The 22,577-nt window shown below is 34.1% G+C and overlaps 3 pseudogenes; all 3 read right to left on the bottom strand.

Moving 5' to 3' along the window:
* Positions 1-22,577, bottom strand: part of LOC140694430 (olfactory receptor 8K3-like) — a 47,183-nt pseudogene that overhangs the window by 1,696 nt on the left and 22,910 nt on the right.
* LOC102536414 (olfactory receptor 8K3-like) lies at positions 9,950-10,895 on the bottom strand (annotated as a pseudogene).
* Positions 15,276-16,387, bottom strand: LOC140694508 (olfactory receptor 8K3-like; annotated as a pseudogene).

The raw sequence follows: 22,577 nt of genomic DNA, 5'->3' as shown, positions 1-22,577 counted from the left end.
GATACATGTTAAAACCTAAAACTTTGAAGGTTACATATGTAAACAGTTATTGTGTTGTTCTTTTGGGTTTTCTGTTAGTCATTTACATAATTGCAATCACATAATGACATGTATAAATTACATTTAATTATATGACTCAATGCATGTGCCAATTATATAATCAACTATATTACACAATTCAACAAAAATTCTAATGGAAATGTAGACCCAGAAACTCCAAAAAGTATTGAATCCACTACTCAGCACATAGTTCTATAAAATCCTATGTATGAGTGATACAGGCGGAAACAATTAAGACACTTGGCACATACTAGACAGGTGTATAAATAAGAAAATTGTAACAGATTGCAGTGAGAATTGTCTTTATGTGAAGAAACATATGAGACTCTCTCTCTCTCTCACACACACACACACACACACACACACATATAAAATCTCTGTTGTAACTCCATGTATAGATTATGTAAAGGGCTACCAGATTACATTTGGCAAATAATTTAACTTATATGAAACTTTATTGTCATATACAAAACTGATACATCCTCACAGGATGTTTGGGTGCAAAATATAAAGATTAAATAAGTCAATGTGTCTATACTACCTGAAAGTTAAGCATACAGTTTTTATTGTTTTTAATAGTGACAATAATTAAACTCATGGAGCATTTCTTTACATATTCATGGGTAAATTCTTCTGCACTGTGGCATCTTCTCTGTCAGGGCTATGATCAATGGGTGAGGAACAGGTCAAGTAGGATGGGATGCCTGTGACATACTCCAAGCCCTGCCCTTCCCCCTTCTCCGTGACTAAAATTGGACCACCAAGGTGCTATTATTTTGGAATTATTTATCTTCCAAATGCCTTAGCTATTTTAGAGAAATATGAATGTAAGTTTATTTTGATATAAATTTCTTAAAATATTTGTCTTCCCCTGGGGGCATTTTCACCAAAATTGACATTTACTAACTTGCATGTAACAATTCAAGTGCAATTTATCATGCAAGAACCTAGAAGTATATGAGGAAGTTTGAGCAAACTGGAAGAAAGAAGAGTAATTTGCATTGTTTTTATTTATTGAATGTTATAAAAAAAAACCTCCTTTGGATAAAGAAATTTTGTACTTTAAATAAAGTGTTTGAAGTCCTTGTGTTACACAACAGTATAGATCTGAAATTATATACAATATAGAATGGCTGTGTGTGGGTCCTTGGTTTTTTCCTTAAATTCTAAATCTTAAGGCCACAGGAATTCCTTCAAACTGTGATATAATATAAACCACAGATAAACATTTTTATATGATCAAATAGAAATGTATCTGAATGTCCCTAATAATACACAGATCAAGAATTTACCAGAGTAAGGTAGATGGCAAATTAGGTAAGAGAATTATTAAATTTAAAATACGGTGAGCCTGAATGCTTTCCTTAAAAAAATAGAAATGATACTGCATACAATAAAAACTGCAGTGACAGTAGTGTCTGTTCTATAAGAAAATCAATAAAAACACATGCTTTTATAATATTAAATATGAAAGTGATTATATGAAATTTGCATTTAATGCACTTAAAATATTGCTTATAATTTTGTGACCTCATGATAGCCTGCCTTACCTGGATGCACACAACTCTTCTTATATCAGATGTATGAAATGGATATCAGTAGATAGTTATTTTAGAGAAATGTCTTCAATACATTTATTAAGAAGCAATATAAATCTTGTTTTTGTTTCTTTGTTTTCTTTTGAAAATATGAAAAGCTGAGAAACATCAGACTTGGTAAATTCCAATTTCCCTGTAAGGTAAGAAAAGATGAAAGTGATTATTTCTCTCTCTCTCTCTCTCTCTCTCTCTCTCTCTCATAAGCTTTAGCATTCTATGAAAAGATCTGAATAGCTTTTTCATAGTTTAACAACTTTGTTGAACACTGATTGTAATTTTTTTAAAGCTGTACTCCATGAGATAATCATATCTGCTTTCTGTCAGATCATTTGAAATTGAAAAACATGCTGAACATTCTACCATAACCATAAAACTGGGTCCTTTAAAGTCTGCTAATATCCCAATAACACTTTTCACATCTCAGTGTGCAGCAGAAGTCCCCTTTGTCCCTTCAAGGTGTCTGGAAAGACTCATACTTATACATTTATTTAAATAATCATTAAATATTAAATTATAATTGGGGGGCCACAAAAAAAGCACCTAGAGCACTAATTAACTACAAATTTGGGAAGATATCAAAATGAGAGACAAAATATTCACAGCTTCTTAATTTTGCCAATTTCTAAAAATTCACATCTCTTTAGTGATGTCTCTTCATTTGCTCTCAGTTTTGGCCTCTGCTATAGATGGAATTGTTTCTGTAAAAGAAATAACATGATGATGTCTCAAAGACACTTTTCAGCATTTAGTTGGTCAACCACTCAAAAAATTAATATGAAGAGGAAAGAAGAGGTATCCTATTCCAGCTCAGGTATTACAGAGTACTGGAAAGCAAAGAGAAATGCATCAGAAATGGCCTCATATTTCTCAGGCTTTGCCATTGGGCTAAAGTGAAATTTTGAAAATGTCACTTTAGCATTGATGATATTGGAAAGTTAAAAATGTCACATGAAATAGTCCATCGTTTTACATGTAATGATGGCCTCTGTCTTGACTCCCTCGAGTGTTTCTTACGGTGTAGTGAGAAAAATTCTTTCCCCTTTGGAGACTCTCCCTCAGGAAATGCCAAGCAATTTTTTGATTATCCCTAAAGTATTGAGAGCACAACAGAATGTCTGGAGATTGTCCTTTAATTGTCATGGGCAATTTGTTTCCATTGCCTTTTCTTTCTCTCCTTCCTTTCTTCCTTCCAGACTTCCTGTCTGTATTCTTTCCTCTCTTCCTCCTTTCTTCCCTGCATTCCATTTTTCACTCTTGGTTAAACCAAGCTCCTTTTGTAGCCCTAAAGATGCTCAATTAAAGTACTGTGTCTATCAGGCATGCCTGTCAGGAGTCAGCATCTCCACAGTGGTCTTCTTGAATGTATGACCGTGTAGAAATATTTAAACACTGCCTTGTTAACATTACTTACAAATTTTTAAGGAATTAAAACAATACATGATGCTGCTATGAGGTATTGCCTCCTGGATTTGTTGCCCATGTGATTGTTTTTACTTGTCCCTCAGAGACAGAAACTAGTCACTGTTACTTCTCATTTCATTCTGACTTTCTCTCCTAGGTCTGTTCACCACATCTGTGTTGCTGTTTTTTCCCTTTACTGCATAGTGCACTATTAGTTATTTCATTCTGTGCAGCCCCATTCCAATACAGACCTATTCCATCACCACAAGTGCCCTTCCCATTAAATTACTCCCAAAGGCAGCCTAAGAAAGCAAAGACCTTCATATGCCTCCAGGCGTAGAAGCACTAATCTGTGATAACAGGTAGGTGACAGTGGGTGGGACTTTCCCAGCACTAAGAAGGCAATTATGATCGAAATGACAAAGTCCCCTTATGGACTGAAAAGTTTTCTTGTGACTAACTTCCCGAAGAATTGGCAAAAGTGCTGCCTGTCATTTCATGTCTCTGGCCCAGCCAGTCATCCTTCCAATTTAAGCGGGACAACCTGCACCCTCAGGTGGCAGGAGCCTGGAGGAACATTCCCACTGGTTACAAGCTCTCAGGACACAAAAAAGGATGTAAGGAGGTTGGGGCCAAATGACATCCTTCAAAGTCCAGGGACCCCTGTTTCTGGGCTCTCAGATGTCTGCCTGTGACCCCCCAACACAGAAAGTACCTTCTTTACTGGGCATGTTTGCCCCAACAAACTAATAGCCCTGGGTAACACCTAACCTCACAGCTGCTGAGGCTGGCCTGTTTCAGCCGACCTTATGAGAGTCATAAACCCCACTGCCCTTCACAGACCCTAAATGTCTTACCTAACCTACAACCAATCAGAGCCTTGTGCACAAGCTGATCAGGCTCCTGTGACCCTCCCCTATGAAAGACCCCAGGAGCTGGCCCTCGGTGCTCACACAGGCCCCTCTCATCTGTGTGGCTGCTGTCATCTATTAGTTCCTTGTAAGCACCTTTACTCTTCTCCTCCTTCATCTTTGGTAGATTCTTTTACTGCCAGAGACACTGGCCCACTGTGTTCCCCAACAAGGAGTGTCGCTGAATGCAAGTTCTTGTGCCCAACTCACAGTGAGGCAAAATTGATCTAAACATTGGGGTCTGGAGCAGATCTGTTACAGGGCCAAGCAAGGAGAACTGGTGGCTCATGCTCAAAAGATGTGAAACTCCCTGACTCTTTGCAGGGTAGAGTTTTTATAGGTAAAATTGGGGGGAGAGCAACAGAGTGTGTTGCTCTCCTCTGATTGTTTGGTGGTGAGGTAACAGGTGTCCTAGGAACCTTGTGCTCAGCCTGAATTTGCCATCCTCCACCTGTTTGGGGGCCTTAGTTCCTGCAGAATAACACAAAGGTACATTATTATGTGCAAATGCCCCTTGAGGAGGAACCAGGACACTGCTTATCTGTGCACTGTTGTTTCTTGGCTGCTTCTCTTTTGTGTCTGTGTTCCCTCACTTCCCTGGTTAGCAATTGCTTGAATCTACCCTTTGGAACCCAGGGAAGGTCTAGGAGGCTGAAGTCTTTTCCCTACAAACATGGGATGGGGAAACAGAAAGGCTTTTGTATCCAAGAGGGACCCACTGGGTCTTGCTCTGTTTTAAGAGACCATCATTTATAGATTTTCCTCCTTATGGTAAACAGCACAAAAGACAGAGACAAAGGAAAACAATGAATATTTCTGGGAAGCTGACAATCAGTAATAAACCAAGGGCATCCGAAACCAAATTCCCACAGGTCAGAACTCAAGGAACTAATTCTTAGAAATTCATTTTCTCATATCGAAATTTGGAAAAGAAGGGACCAGAGGAAAACTTTGCCTTCCTCTCTTATCTTGGCACTGCAGGCAGAGCTGGGAGAGTGATTTGGTAAGAATACTTACCTTTGATGGCTTTAGATCAAAGGATAAACTTAATTGCTTATTTGTCATCTTCATATGTTATTTGATAAAGCAATTGTTCAAATGTTTTACCCATTCTGGAGATATTATTATCTACTATTATTGTTTTGAGATTTCTCTATATATTATGGGACAAGCCTTTAATGAAATACAAACCTGAAAATAATGTTTTCCAGAATATAAACTGTTCTTACATCCTCTTAAGTGTATCTTTTGAAGAATAAAAGATTTAATTTTGAAGTTTTCTAATGTATCATGTTTTTATTTCATTGATTTTACTTTTGTTGTTTTATCTAAGAAGTCTTTACATTTCCCAAAGTCATGAATATTTTCTACTATGTTTTATCCTGAAATTTTTAGACTTTTCAGTGCTACATTTACATCAATGATACTTTTTTTGTGAATTTTTGTATGAGTCATAGACCCAAGTTCAATATTTTGCATACCTATATCTAATTAGTCCATCCCCATTTGTTGAAAAGTTCATCCTTTCTCCATGAAATTGCCTTTTTTCTTTTGCCTTGTAGAAAATTTGTTGCTCATGCAGGCACGATTCTGTGTCAGTTCTATCAATATTGTTTCATTGATCTGTTTGTCATGTCTTATACCAGTGCCACTTTTAAAAAATAACTATGGCTTTGGAATATGACTAGACATTATTTAGTGTTCTTTTATTCTTTGCATTACAACTTTACTTCTTTTTTAAAAGTTAATTAAGCTATTCTAGTTTTTTTTTTTTTTTTGCATTCATTTATGTATTTTGGTTTCAATCCCTTTTCAATTTCTACCAAAAAAAAAAAAAAGCCTGTTTGTATTTTTATTGGGTTTGCATTAAGAAAAATGTAGTATTTTAACAATATTAAATAACCCAGAAAATAATTATGGTATGGCTCTCATTTATTTAGTGTTAGTCATCTTTAATGTTTTACAGAAAAGTTTCCTAACTTTTAGTGTACAGGACTTACAATTTTTTTTCAGATTTATCTTTAAGTATTTTACAGTTTTGATGCATTTGTAATGGGTACTTGAAAATTCCATCTCTAATTTTTTATTGCTTGTGTACAGAATTTTAAAAAATGTATATGGATCTTTCTTCTGAAATCATGCTAAATTCTCATTTTAGTTCAATATTTTCTACAGATTCCATTAGATTTCCACCTCTATAATCTTGTGCTGTATCAATAAATAACAGTTTAACTTTCTGCTTTCCAATCTGACATTTTCTCTTCTTTTTCCTTGCCATATTGTGTTGGGCATGTCAAATAAAAACAAAAACGCAAAACCTAAAAATTGAGAATTCTGTTTTACTCAGCAGACTTGCTGAGGACCTAAGCCTGAAAGACAGCTTCTCAGATAGTTCTGAGGGACTGCTCTGAAGTTAAGGAAGGAGCTAATACATATAGGAGCTTTTGGTAACAAAAACCAGGTAGTCGGGAACAGCAAAAGATTACTTTGAATTAAAGGGAAACAGACATCTCAAATTAATGAATTTAGTGCTTTCCTATGTATGGGAAAGATGCCGGAGGCTGGGCTAATTGAAATCATTACTTTGATGTGCACCTTCACTACCCAGGGTCAGTATCCTGCTCTTCTGCATCCTGAGTCCCCTCAGGGCACACAGCTAGGGGTGGCTGCAGTGGCTGATGGCTTGAAGACTGCAACATCCTTTGTTTGGTGATATGGCAGGGGACATACTCACTCACAGATATAACCTCCAGTACCATTCGAATGTAGTTGAAAAGAAGAGGCTTACTTGCCTTTGTTCTGATTTAGTGAAAGTGTATTTGAGTTTTTAACATGATATGTGATGTTCCCTGCAGGTTTTTCATTGGTTCCTTTATCATTTCAAAGGAGTTCCATTTATTCTAGTCTGGTCAAAGTTTTTATTCCTAAAACATAATGAAACTGTAATATGTTTTGCTGAATTTATTGAGATGTCAGAAAACTTTTCCTTTTTATTTTCTTAATACGGTAATTTTAATTTTGAATGATAAAACCCATTTCTGGGAGAAGGCTAACATGGTACATTGTTGGTTTTACATATTGCTAGATTCAATTTGCTAGAATTTTTATTAAAATTGTTGCTTAATGGGCATAACTTATACTGCTGTGTTTTCTTGTAATGCAATATTAAATTCTAATATTCTTCACAATATCAAATGAACCATTTCAGTTGTGTTCCAATTTCTGATTTAATTTTTATATTTTGTGTAAAAATATACAACTTACTAAGATAAATTTTATATGTACTTAATAATGAAATAGAAAATAACCTTTAAAATGAATAATATGTAATAAAAAATTTGTAAATCTTGGAGCATTTTGGTCTACCTTATGGTTTATCATTTGAAGGAGTATAAAAGCCACACCAAGATTTATTTTAGAAATGAGAGATTGTGTTATGTTTAGTCATAGTTTATTTGTTTTTCAAATCCACATATTACAGGCTTTTGTTTTTCCCTTTCTCTTACAAGAATGTTAATAAATAGTCTTTGAAAATAACTTGAGGACATGACTAAAAAGTATTAACTAAACATTTTCATAATCATAGCAGTCACCAATAACTAATGTTAACATTTCACTGTATATCTGTCCAACGTACATTTTCTGGAAACCAAAAGTTATTTGTCTACATTTATATTCACAAAGGTTGTTGCTTCAAAACCACCTCTGGGCCCTGAGAGCCAGATGGAAACTTGGAGACAAGAGTTTTGGGGAAAAAAAGAACAGCTTTATTGCTTCACCAGGCAAATGCCTTAGAGATGTGCATCTGTTTTGAAGTTAAGGCCTTGAAGTTTTAAAGAAAAACTAGATGAAACAGAAAAGATCATAATAGCCAGGTGAATTATAGGCTGCTGCTACATTTCTCTTAACCTTGATGAATCTTTCTGGCATCATCAGGGAACTGAGGAGGGTCTGACCATTCTTCTGAGATTATCTATCAGCTCATGACCTTCTTCCTGGAGTGTAACCTCTGGGTTAAAACTGTTGTAAAGAATGTAAGGGAGAAATTTGGGGATTGCTTAGCACAAGCAATAAGAGAGAGAGAGCAAATTGCTGGATTTCCTAGAAAGAATCCACAAACAGTTTTAACATCAGGGAAGTTAGTTCATTTCCTACTCCTTCAAGTTCATACTCTGTACATATTTTTTCCTAACAATTAAAATAATCAACTATATAAACACTTTATTAATATTTAATCTCACTTGCAAATATACTTCTAATATATTTATTCCAGTGATTTATTCTTATTCAAATTTGATTGACTACATAGAAAACTATTCCACGATGGTGGACAATCAGCCCAGTCTCTCTATTATGTAAATAAAGTTTCATAAATGTTAAAAATATTAAAATTAAACAAAAAGGTGGAAATTTAGAAGGGCTAGAAGATATTTATTCAGAAGCATAACATATGAATACAATTGCTACATATCTCACTACATTTTCACTAGAAATACAATGTAGACCAAGTCATGGCATTCTCTCCTTTGCTTCCTACAGGGAGTTTATCAAGCCAAGGCAGTCAAACAATAGGTCCTAATAAAAGATATTGCACACTCATAGGAAACAATATTAAACCCAATAAGAGGCAAAAAAACCTAGTTGAATAGAGAAGATCTTTCTTGCAAAGATACAAAAATGAAGAAGAAACAATTTTAATACAGTAATTTTGCTTTTCAGAAAGATAAGGAAATGTAGCAATCCTACTAGTTTTTTTAAATTTTATTTTTTTAATTTATTTTTTTAATTTTTTTATTGAATGATAGTCATTTTACAATGTTGTGTCAAATCCTAGTGTAGAGCACAATTTTTCAGTTATACATGAACATATATATATTCATTGTTACATTTTTTTCACTATGAGTGTAGCAATCCTATTAGACAAAACATACAGTTAGAAATCAAGATTCCTATAAAATGTAAATAAACATTTTTAAAATTGGAAGCTTTCATGGAGGACTTCAAGAAATTTCTCCTTCTTTCCTTCCAGCTTTACTGACATAATATGATGTAAGTTTAATCAAACATGTTGATTTGACCCACTTATATAGCAATAAGATTACAATTTAGCATTAGCTAACATCTCAGATCACACGATCACCATTTTCTTTTTTTGTGGTGAGAATTTTTAAGACCTACTCTCTTAACAACTTTCCAGTACACAGCACAGTACTGCTAATTACAATCAGGAAAATATATCTTAATTGGTATTTCCACTGCTATAGAGACACAGACTGACTTAGATTATGAAGATGTCATGCTGACTTTTGTGAGTTACTGAATCCCAGAGTAAGTTGAGCTAATAAACTTTGCAGGACTTAGATATGAAAACAACTGCACTGATGAAAATAGAACAGGATCCTAAGATCCTCCGTGTGGTATGGGAGCATCTGAATGAAGTTAGATGATTGATGTGTTCAAATCATTCCACTACAATAAGCCTCTTTGAAACCATGATAAGTTCAAGTTTAACACATGCCTTACAAGAGTATGAAGCCAAAACAGAAGGGTATACTTACACAAAAACACATGCACCTGCCCAAATATACATGTAGACACTGGAAAGTTTATTCTAATAGTTGAAAATAACAATAATCATCTGAACTCCTCTTCTGTACCTACTATTTATCCTCGCACCCATCTGGTATACCCAATCTCCTTATCTGCTCTTAGAGTCTGTAATGTCCTCATGCATTCTGAGGTATGATAAAATTTACTTAATTATATTTATAATTCATCTTTCTTCATCAAGGAAAGCAGATAGTGTTTGCACTTTTGTGTGCCAATGTCTGTACAATGCATAGAAGTGTGACTGCCACATAGAAGACCATCTCTGTATGGGTTTTGAACATATTTGTGCTTGTTACTCCTTTTGGAGACAAATGGACCAAAGTTTGAAACCCACAAACTAATGCATAGGATTCCTACAGTACATAAACTTTAAGAGAAAACATTGCATAGTTTTTTCCACATCCTTTGTGGGGCACATTTTACATCTTTGTTCCTCAAGCTATAGATCAAGGGATTTAACATGGGGATGACAAGGGTGTAAAATATGGAAGCCACTTTATCAGTGTCAAGGGAATGACTGGACTCTGGTTGCACATACATAAATATCATAGTCCTGTAGAACACTGTGACCACTGTCAGGTGGGACCTACAGGTAGAGAAAGCCTTGTGCCGACTTTCAGTAGAGTTCATCTTGAGAACAGATTCAAGAATAAGCAGGTAAGACACAAGAACTATCAGAAGGGAGAAAATCAAATTAAAACCTGCTAAGATCAGAATAATCAGTTCAATTTCACGAGTGAGCAGAGCAAAGATATCAAAGGGAGACTGTCACAGTAGAAATGCTTAATGACATTGTAGCCACAGAAGGGTAAATTAAATATCTTTGTGGTGACTAGAAGAGAAACAAATGTGCAATAGAGATAGGGGACCGCCACCAGCACCCAACACACCCTTCATGACATGATGACTTTGTAGAGCAAAGGGTTACAGATGGCCATGTAGCGGTCATAGGACATTGCCACAGAATGAAAAGTTCACTAATGATGAACACAAGAAAGAAAGCTAGTTGTGTAGCACAGAAATAATAGATTTTATTTTGATCTGTAACAAAATTTACCAACAATTTGGGTCCTATGGTAGTTGAATAATCCAGATCAGTAAAAACCAAGTGCCTGAGAAAGAAGTACATGGGTGTCTGTAGCCCAGAATCTACCTTGGTGAGGATGACCATGCCTAAGTTGCCCACCACTGAGATCACACAGATGACAAGGAAGAGCCCAAATAACAAAGCCTGCAGCTCAGGGCAGTCTGTGATGCCCATGAGAATGAATTCACTCAGCACTGTTTGATTGTAGTTTTCCATATGGGTTTTATCAGAGAATCTATTCTGAATAGAAACATCAGCAGTCAATGACATCATGTAGTACAATTTGGTGATTTTTTTTAAGTGTACAAAGCTGACATAAAGACAATAAATCTAAAAGTATATTTTAAGCACAATGAAAAAATCCACCTCCTATAAATAAAACATACAAACAGAGAAATAATAAAGAAACAGAGATAAATATACAGTTGGAAATAGAGAGAGATTTGTAGTTTTTAGGCATTTTGGTTGTTACCACTGGAGGTGGTTTGAGGCCAGTAAGGCTGGTACTTACCCTAATATTTTATGGCAGCCCTCAACAGCAAGGAATTATACAGCCCAAAATGCCAAAGAGCTACATTATCCAACCCTGATAATATGTGTAGATATGGATATGGAATGATATAAAAGTAGATGAGGGAAGCATTTCTGAAAAAAATGATATAACTTTTAGATCTTGTTTTAAAAGTGAAGGTAAACTTTTCTATTGCCTTTTATATAATGACAATCATATATTTACAAAGTTAAAATCACTTAATATTACATCATATGTGTGCTAATGATATCAAAATTAAAATAAAAATTCCAATTGTGTGTGGAAACATTTAGAAGCTCATGCTTTAAAAAAAATGTTCATCTGAACATCCTTATATCTACAGGTGAGACAGGATAAAACAATTAACATCCTTGGCCAATATCAGACTGAGATGTAAATAAACATAAGGAAATTCTAACAGAGCATAGTCCACACTTTTGTCTTTATACAGGGAAATATTCCATGAAATATACATAGGTTGATATAATCTCATATATACCTATACTTTTTGCATATACAAAACTGTACTTTGGCCAAATGTTGTAAAGTATCTTAATCTCTTTGTACACATTAGCAAGATCAACTTTTTCTTGCAGGGCTGTTGGGAAGATAAGTGATAATTAAACAGTTAAATGTAGTTATAGTGGTACCTGAAAATATCCCTAAAATGCAAAGGAATTTTTGTATTTGTTTTTAATTTCTTAATGGAAAGAGCATGATTCTGGAAATGGATTATCATTATACATGTACATGTACATTCTTTTTGAGTGACTTAACTTTTCTGTTAGGGGTATGATGAGGAATAGATGGAGAACTTTGTTATCCAGCTAACAGTTCCAAGTGCCCCCCACCATGCTGCATCTCCATGGCTACAATGGGGATCATCCATGTGCTCTTGTTTTGCATAATTTATCTTCTATCTCACTTAATATTATTAATATACATTTATCTAACACAACATATTTCCTTCTCCCCAAGTGCACTTTCATGATAACTGACATATACTGAATCATTTAAACATGTAAGGTATGTTTTGCTATGAAGGAACCTAAGTTAGTAGGAGGAAATTGAGCAAATTAAGAGAATGTGATGTCCCTTGAAATTGGTTTCATAGAATAAAGTTTCATAAACATATCCTTTGAATAAAGGGATTCTTTACTTTACAGAAAAAAAGTTCTAAAATCACTGTGTATTACACAACATCATACTGGAAAAATAAAATAAAAAGATAAAATACCAAGAATATTGTATAATTCTAGAATGTTATTTTGCCTGCCTTTACATTAAGGCCACAAAGTATAGCATTTAATGCAGACATATATAAATGTGATTAAGTAAAGATGTATATGAATATTCCAATTAAGCCATTAAAAATTTTAAAAAAAACTAGAGTAATACCAGAATAGAATGGGGGTGGCTGGCTAAAGAAAAATAATTAGTGGTTTAAAAATTTGTATTAATGCTTACTAAAAAAAAAGTAAATATAATTGATACTTATTATATGAAAATTATCAGTGTCAGGAGAAAGCAAATAAAATATGTTTATAAAATTACATTATGTATATGTTTATAGGAAATCCACATTCATCTCACAAAATACATTGTTTATAAGGTTGTGAGCTTCTAATATCCTATTCCGTCCCCACATACATGTCTTTCTTATGTCAGAAATACTGAACTACAGTTAGGAAAACATATTTTAAATAAATGGAATCAGAAGTTATATAATCTTGTTTAGATGCACTGTTGAAAGGCTACAGGAACAAAGCACATTGATAAGTGCCGAGTTTTCTGTAAGATAAGGGAGGGATGAAGAGCTTTTCCTTACCAGCATCAGAGTTGTATGGAAGGTATCAAATTAATTTTTCTTACTTTACTATCTCTGTTGATTATCTGATTAATATTTTTAAAGCTATATTCTTTGAGAAAATTTTATGTGCTTTCTGTCCGATTGCACTGGAAACTGAACATTGTATCATCACTGTAACACTGGATACTCAAGATCTGCGAGCTTCCAAAAGTTGCTTTTCACATCTCAATACAAGGTGGAAACCCACTTTGTACTCAACAAGAGATCAGAAGAGATCAGAAAAATTCATATTTATACGTTGATTTCAATATTCATTAAATATACAATATTCTTAAGAAAGGAATAAGATGTGCCTATAGTCACTAACTGACTAAGGATTTGACAGGACATCAAACTTGAAACTGACCACCTGCAGCTTCTTAATTCCACCATGATTTTAATTTTTTATTCCTGACTCTTTAGTTAGACCTTCTTGTCCCTCAGTTTTGACCTTTCTTCTTCATATGACTAAGTAAGTATGTATATAAAACTTAAATATTACATAAACAATATGGCACTGACATTTCAAAGATGCTCATTAGCCTTTGTGAAAATATTTGTACATCAATCTGAAGGAAAATGGAAACTGTCCTGTTCTGCTCCATGCATTATCAATGGCAGGGTGCACACAGAAGTGAATCAGACATCCTCATGTTTTACTGTGCTTTGTCATAGAATAAGCACTCTACTGCAAGTCACCAAGCTGGATATCAGTAAAATACGGCACCAACATGGAATATACTACCTGTTTACCTGTAATGAGACTCTGCCTTGGCTTCCCCACGTGTTTCATGACACACATAGTGAGATCAATTTATGGGTTCTTTTTCACCCCATGAGACTCTCCCTCAGGGAATGCCAAGCACTTTCTTGATTTTCCCTGAAGCACTGAAATCATAATAGATTACAAAGGAAAGGGTGGATTTATTAATAGTACAGAACAATTTGTTTTTACCAGTAGGTGATTAAGATTGCATTCCTGCTTTTTACTCTTTATTCACTTTCTATTTTTTTCTGCTTTGATAGTTAATTTCTGCATCCCTTTGGCCAGGCTGTGGTGCCCAGTCATTTGGTCAAACATCAGTCTAGACGTCATAGTGAAGATTTTTTTTAAAGATTTTAACATTTAAATCAATAGAATTTTAGTATAGCCAGTTATTCTCCTGAATAGAGGTGTGCTTCATCTAATTAGCTGAATGTCCTAAAGAGCAAATGCTGAGGTCCCCTGATCTCTATGTATACATATGTATGTATGAATGTTCTTTTGAATCTGTTTCTCTGAGTACCCTTACTAATACAATCCCACAGGGAAATGGATTTCTTTATTTTATCTATACAACAACCTTGTCAGTATTCCTCCCATCTACAATGGTCTCCACAAATAGGTGATAATCAAGACATTTTAAACAATGTCCAATCACATTATTTAAATGATTAAATGAACTTAAAGTAATAATGCATTATGTGTATGAAGTGTGATTTCCTTCAATTATTTTTTCACTAATTTCTTTTTTTTTCTTTTTGAACATAGAGAGACTAATTAGTTACTTACACTTCCCATTCTCATTTTATATTGTATTGTCATGATCTCTTTAGGTCTTCTCTTTCATTACATTTGCCTGTGTTACATTTCAGTATTTCTTATTCTTCCATTATGTCCAATATTCACTCCAACTCTTCTTGTCTAACTTGACACATATTCTACTATGCTTGATATATACCCAGCATGATCAATGTGGTCTGCAAAAATGTAATATTTTCTGTGCATATATTTTACTGTGTTATTTTGCTGTAAATTGTTTTGTTGCATTTTAGGTCACTTTATTTGTCACAAATCCATGTTGTGACTTTTTTTGTTTCTTTCTTCATCGTAGTCAATAATATATGATAATTTCATACATCTATTCTTTATATGGTAAACAGGCTATGTGTGAGAACATGTAGGAATGACACGCCATTTGGACTAGAAACTAGATATGGGTAGATATCTAAAGTATGAGCAGGAATTAGTCATCTGTCTGTGATATACTTTGGTTTGAAAATAATAAATCATTTTCTTTATTTATATGCTTATCATACATTGATTTTTGTTTATCCCATAGAGGTAACATTACAGAGCTAAAACAATGCTAGTTACAGTATACATAGATTAATATATAATTTGCTGTTAGCATATCCTACAGTGAATTTTAAGTAGAATAGTTGCACACATTCTCCAGGTTCTAAGTCAGGCAGTTTTCACCTCTTTGTTCCTCAAACTGTAGATCATAGGATTTAGCATGGGTATTACTAAAGTGTAAAATAAAGAGGCCATTTTATCAGCATCAAATGAATCACTGGATTTGGACTTCACATACATAAAGAATAGAGTACTGTAGAATATGATTATCACTGTCAGGTGAGACCCACAGGTGAAGAAAGATTTGTGCCTGCCTTCTTCAGAGTTCATCTTAAGGATGGTGACCAGGATCAAACTATAGGGCACAAGGACTATCTGAAGAGATGAAATCAAATTAAAAACTGAAAAGATCAGAATTATCGACTTAATCTCCAGTGTCTCTGTGCAGAGCAAAGACATCAGTGGCTGAGAGTCACAGTAGAACTGCCTAATGACATTATAGCCACAAAACGATGAAGTAAAAATTTTTATGATGGTCAGCAAAGACAAAAAGACACCGTAGAGATAGAGGATTGCTATGAGTGCCTGACATAATCTTTGGGACATGATGACTGTGTAGAGCAGGGGGTTACAGATGACCACAGAGTGGTCATAGGCCATTGCAGACAGAATGAAAAGTTCACTGATGATAAACACACCAAAGACAGTCATCTGGGCACACCAGTTATGAGAGATTGCATGCTCATCTACAGCCAAGTCGACTAGCATTTTGGGCCCAATAGCTGTTGAATAACCAAGATCAGTGAAAGCCAGGTGTCTGAGGAAAAAGTACATGGGTGTTTGTAGCCTGGTGAGGATCTATCTTGGTGAAGATGATCAAGCCCAGATTACCCACCACTGAGACCATTTATACAATGAGGAAGAGTCCAAATAACAGAGCCTGCAGCTCAGGGAGGTCCGTGATTCCTATTAGGATGAATTCATTCAACACTGTCAGATTGCATTTGTGCATCCAAGCCATTTGGGAAACATATACTGGAAATGAATATCAAAATAATTGTTAACTTTCATGAGATATATCTGAGATTATCATTGTAATAAGTGATTTAAGTCTTACATCTTTTATTTATGGCTTGCTGGTTTAATTGGCTAGCTCAACACATGGCACCTTAGTTCTCTCTCTCCCCCTGCTCAGCTAAGCTGTTTACAGGTTTCTTAGACATGGCACCAAAAGCACAAACAGCAGAAGTAAACATAGATACATTGGACTTAATCAAAATTAAAACAAAACAAAACAAAACTTTGTGCAGCAAAGGACATTCTCAAAGAATTAAAAATGTGACTCACACAATAGAAAAAAATTGCAAATCATATATTTAATGAGAATCTAGTATACAGAATATAGAAACGATTTCTATAACTCAACAACAAAAAGACTTAATGACACAAATTTGAAAACAGGCAAAGACCTTAAATAGAAATTTGTCACAGAAGATACACAAATGGACAATAAGCACATGAAAAGATATCCAACAAATCAAAGACACAATGAGATATCACTTCATACCACCCCTCCCACCATGGCTATTTAAAAAAAAAATTGCAAATGCTGACAAGGGTGTAGAGAGATTAGAACCTTTACCCATTGTTTTAAGGAATGTAAAATGGTGTAGCCACTATGAAAATAATTTGGCAGTCACTCTATAAATTAACCATAGATTTGCCACTGTGACCCAGCAATTCCACTCCTGGATATGTGCCTCAAAGTTCTGAAAACCACACATGCTCCTACAAAATCATGTACATAAATGTTCATTGCAACATTTTTCATAATAGTCAAAAGGTAGAAACCACATAGATGTCCATCTAGTAATGAATACATATGATATATCCATACAATGGAAAATGAATGAGCCATAAAAGGGAAGAGATACTGATACATGCTACACCATCCATGAGCCTTTAAAACACTGTGCTAAGTGAAAGAAGCCAAGTATACAAAGCTACATATTGCACATATCCATCCTGTGAAATACCCAGAACAGACAAATCCACAGAGACAGAAAGTAGGTTATTGTGGCTTGTTCAGGAACACTGAATTAATTAACAACAGACAATCCATTTGGGGACAAATTTCAGTGGATATAAAATTATATAAATTTTTATGTACAAATCTCAACTGGCTGGATAAATGAGGTTAGGGGGTGTGTTCTTTTCTAAATACATGCTAATAAGTACCAGTCTCCTTGTATGTGAGAAAATTGTGAAATATTTTTCTCACCATCCTTAGAGTTCTGTGTAAAGCACTAAATGAAAAACAAAATTCTACTTATATTATTTTACATAATCAGTGAAGATGGTCCGGTTCTGAACTTTAAATCTTTTTTTCTGTCAAGATTCTTGAAACATGTAAAAATACAACAGGCAAGGCTTAGTATTGGACCATCACTATAAAGCTATGCTGAGGAGAGAGATTAGGGAGGTTAAATCATTTCCGTCCCTGCCCTGTGCACCAAATACACATTCAACACTAAAATAAGTGACAGTAAATGTATTCTACAATGAGAGATAAAAAATATATATCTAAATTGATATATTTAAACACAAAAATAATTTTTGAGAAGGAATAAAGGGAGTTTTACTAAGAGCTCCTAAAAAAGAATGGTAAAGACACTGTAATTTTAGGCAAAATACACATTCCATTTTTATAATTTTGCAAGGACTGTCTTTTGCTTAAATCTGTATTTGAATAGATTTTAATCTTAGTTCCAATCTCATTTAGATGTGCATTTAGTCATTCAAGGGACAATATGATGGCATTTCAAATACTAATCAGACATTATGGTGTGATGGAGTCACCATGTAGTGAAATAGATGCTTTAATATTTTACTTTGGCCTTCCCTTCAACAACAAAAATAGTAACTTTCAAATGACATTGATCCTTTCAATGATATTGGTAAATTTGAGAAATACATGGCATATCTGAAATGCTGAAATAAATCCCACTAACTAAAAATGACAATATCATATTTGACCTCTTGATTAAGGATCCAAGTGAAAGAAAATAATTATAAAAATCTCAAGATCTTGTTAGTTTCTTAATAATGCTAAGTCCATTTTTAGAGATATTTCTTTACCAAAGAGTACAAACTTACCACATCAAAGTAAATGCCTAGCTTCCATCAAAAATCATAAGAAAGATGTTTACAAAATGGTACTGGCCCAGAGAAGAATATATGGGTTTCTTTGCTCCTTTGAGACTCTCACAGAGGAGAAAAGATATCATTTGTTAATTACACCTGAAGCATTTTAAGTTTTAAACAAAGTCAATGGGATATCTGGAAATTATACAGAGTATCTTTATATTCCTATACAAATAAAGTTTTGTTAGATAACTTTCCACAGTTTCTCTTAGGTTAATTCTTTTCTGCTGCAGCTCAGAGATCTGGAATCACACCACTGTGTCTGTAAGACAGGCATTTTAGTTTCTCTTGCAGCCTTTCATTTTCTCCTCTTAATGCAATGGCTTTGATGACTTCATGGCTGCTGAAATGGAGAAATATTAGAACAATTCTTGTACTGTTTTAAAAATTCACAGGGGGAAATAATACATATGCATAGCTGCTTTCCCCTTATTTGTGGTGTTTTAAACTTATTCCTGAAGTGTAATATACATATTAACAAAAGCATACTTCACAAATAACTTTTTAAAATAGAACTACCATATGATCCAGGAATTCCACTCCTAGTTACATATCTGAAAAAAATTAAAACACTAATTTGCAAAGATACATGCACTCTAATCTTCATAACAATATCATGGAATAGCCAAGATATGGAAGCAACTTGCATTTCCATCCACAGATGAATGGATAAAAATGGATATATATATACACACAATGGAATACTACTTAGCCATTAAAAATGGAAATTTTCCATTTGCAACAAGGGCATGGTTGGACTTGGGGGGTATTATGCTAAGTGAAATAAGTCAGACAGAGAAAGACAAATATTTTATGGTATCATTTATATGTAGAATCTAAAAAAATAAAACAAACTAGTGAATAAAACAGAAATGAAGCACTCACAGATAAAATACAAAACAACCTCCCCCAAAGACAGCTACTCCTACATTACTTTTATCAACATCAATATTCAATCTAGATTGGCTTAGTCTTAAATGTATTTCTATTTGGGGGCATTACTTACATTGAAATTGCTGAGTCATGGGATACTCTTATTCAGAGTAGCAAATACTGCCAAATGTATTTCCACAGTAGTTATATCAAGGTGCATTCCTACCAGCAGTGAAAATAGTTATGATCACTCAACATCCTTGTCAAGATTTGATATTTTCCAATATTTTGTTTCTAGCCCTTCGGGATGAAGTGTACAGGTGTCACTGTGGTTTAAGTTTGCATTATCCTATACTTAATGAAATTAAAAACATGTTCACAAGTTTAATGGTCATTTAGATACTTTCTTTCGAGAAGTGCTTGTTCATGTCTTGTGTCATCTTTTTGTAGTATTTCATGTGAAATATTTATTGATTTGTAAGAGTTATTTTTATCTTTTACATATGGGTCCACTGTGAGATATACGTGTTTGATTCTGTACATCTAATAAAAATATCCTCTCCCAATGAGAGTTTCCCTTTCCACATTATTAATTTTGATGAATAGAATTTCTTAAAACAGTTCAATTAATTTTTTAAAATTTTATATAGTTATTGCTTCGTGTGTTCTGTTTTAAAATTTGTACATATTCCAATATCACAAACACTTCTCACTATGTTTTCCTCTAAAATGTTTATTGCTTACCTTTCACATTTATCTAGGACTGATTCTGTATAGGGTATGGGTAGGTGCTCAGGTTCTTTTATTTTTTTCTCAAAATAAATATACAAATTACCTAATAGCATTTATTGAAAAGATCTTTCTCTTTTGGAAAATAGTGATACCTCTGTTTTAAGTCAGGTAACAATAAGTGTGTGGATCTGTTTCTAGAGTCATTCCATAGCTCAGTCTGTCTGTCCTCAGGAGAGTGTTTCTTTAATTATTAAAGCTTTTTAACAGGCCATAGTATCTGGTCATGTAGCTTCTGCAACTTTATTCTCTTTCCTCAAGATTATCTTTGCTATTTGTGGTGTTTTGCCTTCCTGAATAAATTTTACAATAAGCTTCTGAGGTTCTAAAAGGAAGGAAAAAGAAGGGAAGAAAGGAAGAAAGGAAGGAAGGATGGAAGGAAAAGCAGGAAAAGAAAGGAAGTTGGGGCAAGGAAGGGAGAAAGGATTTATGTTGGGATTATACTGAACCTATAAATCAATCTAAAGATTGTAAACTTTGTTACAATAATAAGTCCTCCATTCCATGGACAAATGTGTTATCAGTTTACATTGATTTATCTCTTTTAAATGCATTGTTAAATTTTTTATACCTACAATTGCTGAGGGCTTAAATATTTTTTGTTATATTCATTCCTAAATTAGGTTTCATCTTTTATGGTTTTGTCATTTTTAAAAATTTCCTCAAATTTTATTTTCTAATTTGTAGTTGGTAGCATATGTAAAGTTGATTTTTCTAAGTTCTTTTTGCATCCAGTAATTTTGTAAAATTCACTTACCATTTTTAATAAATTATGCATGGGTTTTTCACTATATAGTTAATCATAACATACACCAAATTTAGAAAAAAATGGCAGTATGTGATTTTCTGTTTTAATATCTCATTTTTTTCCCTTTATCATCAAGAACCAACTACTATGTTCAATACATACTAAATATTAATGGTGAGACTGGGTATCCTGATCCTGGGACCAATTTCAGGACACAATTTTCAATGTTGCAGTATTATATTAGAAGTTTTATATAGTTTTTTTTTTACTGTAATGACATGCATCCATAATTATATCATACAGAGCATTTTCACTGCCCTAAAATTCTCTGTGCTCTAACTATTCATTCTCTCCCTATGTGTAGAAATTTTGTAGATACTGTTCATAAAGTTGTTTTCTTCTGTTTTACTTTGCTAGACAGTTTATTACAAATGGGTGTTTAATTTCATTGTAAATCTATTTTATAGTTTCTCTTTTAACTTATAGCAAAATTAATTACATAGATTGATTTCCAAGTGTGAAATCAACCTCACATTTTTACTTATACGCTGTATCCTTTAACTGTATCACATATTCGAAGAAAAAATGTAACATATAAAATGTCTGTACTTTTGAGTAAAGCTCAATATTTTTTCCATTTGTTTATACCAGTGTAACTTTTGGAGAACCTATGGTCTTTCACTTAATATCATATTCATTCATTTTTCTCCCCAGCCCTTCCCCTCCCCCCTCTACTTTAGACTTGATTTTCACTTATTTTATTGGTCTGTCTGTCTATACTTGCACCGATGACATAATTTTTAAAATAATCTAGCTTTATTAAAAGAATTGATATCTGTGATTGGAAGTCCTCTGGATTCTTCTTCTTCTGACATATTGCTCTGGTTATTCTGGATCTTTGCATTTCCATATTAATTTTAATACCAGCTTCAGTAATTTTTTTTTTAAAATGGAATTTTTCAGTGACTTAGGTCCAGGAGAGCCTGGAGATTGGAGTGGTCCCATCCCTCAGGGAATTGAGTGCATGCACCTTAGGACACATATCTGCATGTTTACTGGTTATTCTGAGAAGGGCAGAGGGTGAGGGATTAGAATTTGTTGTCCATACCTGATCCTATTCTTGGCAGGGAGAGGGAAAAAGGCCCATTGGCATCATTAGTGTTTTAAACCTTCAGAGTAAAAGATGTCTTATTGGAAGACAGGGTTGCCCCTGGGTGTGGATGAACAAATGTCCCCTGCAGGACTTGGTCCCCCAACCTTAGGTCACCCAGAGAAGATTATGGGTTTCCTGGGGGGTCTCTGGACATGTTTCCTCAGAGATCAAATTTGAATAATTAGAAGCAGGGGCCTTCCTCTCCCACTAGCCAGGGCCAAGTCCTAGGATGTGAAGCTGACATTGGCCATTGGAAGGTTTAACTGCTTTGGTCACAGAACAGGGTGGGAGCATATCTATGAGGAAATTCTAATTGTCCCTCAAGCTTAGCTTCTGGGAAGGATTCAATTGTTTCTCTCCACTTAGCATAGAGTAGACACTAGGATTGAATTGTTGCTAGGTCATGTGTGTTAAAAGTGGACGATTTTTTGGACTTAAATCTGGATTCAAATTTCACTACATAGCCTCATGATACAAGGTATAATCACTGTTTAATCTCTTACATGCCCTCTGTGAATATGTGCCTTGGTAGATGGTTGTGAGCTTCAAATGACATAAAGCATAGAAATTTCTGACATGTAGAGATAATTTAAAAAATTATACATCTTATAATTATATTATTATAAAAATGGAATCAGGAACC

Source organism: Vicugna pacos, unplaced genomic scaffold (assembly GCF_048564905.1).
Source record: "Vicugna pacos unplaced genomic scaffold, VicPac4 scaffold_21, whole genome shotgun sequence".
Taxonomy (NCBI): domain Eukaryota; kingdom Metazoa; phylum Chordata; class Mammalia; order Artiodactyla; family Camelidae; genus Vicugna; species Vicugna pacos.
The sequence above is the reverse complement of the archived record's forward strand: the minus strand, read 5'-3'. Positions and strand labels throughout refer to the sequence as shown.